This window comes from Silene latifolia, chromosome 1 (assembly GCF_048544455.1).
Source record: "Silene latifolia isolate original U9 population chromosome 1, ASM4854445v1, whole genome shotgun sequence".
In the NCBI taxonomy this organism is placed as follows: Eukaryota; Viridiplantae; Streptophyta; class Magnoliopsida; order Caryophyllales; family Caryophyllaceae; genus Silene; species Silene latifolia.
In genome coordinates, this window is record NC_133526.1 from 43,586,768 (window position 1) to 43,587,601 (window position 834).

The 834-nt window shown below is 41.0% G+C and overlaps 1 non-coding gene across 1 annotated transcript; it reads right to left on the minus strand.

Moving 5' to 3' along the window:
• Positions 1-261: 261 nt before the first annotated feature.
• Positions 262-368, minus strand: LOC141618040 (small nucleolar RNA R71). The gene has a single exon (XR_012531284.1). It is a non-coding gene; the product is annotated as a small nucleolar RNA R71 (small nucleolar RNA).
• Between the last annotated feature and the right edge of the window lie 466 nt (positions 369-834).

The window sequence follows — 834 nt, forward strand, 5'->3', positions numbered from 1 at the left end:
TTAGTCGAAAGAAGCCAATTTGGGGGGATGCCTAGTGAAGACCCTCACTCTCATATGGAGACCTTTTGCGATTATTGTGATGCGATTTCTCAAACCGGTGTAACTCAAGACCAAATTCGATGGGTCTTATTTCCTTTTTCTCTAATTGGCACCGCGAAACAATGGTTGAAAGGCCTTGATAAGGCTACTCTCGGAATTGATTCGTGGAAAAAGTTGGCTCTAGCTTTCTACAAAAAGTTCTATCCACCGGAAAAGACTAACATGCTAAGAGCTCAAATTACGGGTTTTAAGCAAAGGGATGAAGAATCTTTGTATGAAGCTTGGGAGCGGTTCAAAGGAATTTGTCGCTCATGTCCTCACCATGGACTTAGCGAGTGGTTCTTGGTACAATAATTTTAGAACTGTCTATATGAAGATTCAAGGAACATTCTCAACATGGGATCAAATGGAATGATCACCGAAGTTGATGACAATCAAACTTGGAACAAAATTGAGGAAATGGCGGTCCATAACTCACAATATAGTAGACCTCGTAAGGCTACTAGAGGAGGAAAGCATGAAGCGGACTCCATTACTCAATTGGGTGTTCAACTTAGTGCTCACATTGATACCATCAATTTGAAGTTTGAAAAGGCTATGGCTAGACTTGAAGAAGCCTCAAAATCACCAAAGCATCATGTTAATGCCATGACGGCATCTTCATCAATCCCAAGTGGGATATGTGAGAATTGTGGAACTTTGGGACATGACCAAAGTGAATGTAGGGGAACAAATGAACAAGTGAATGCTTTCCAAGCATACAAGAGTGGTACCCCTTATTCCAACTATTACAAT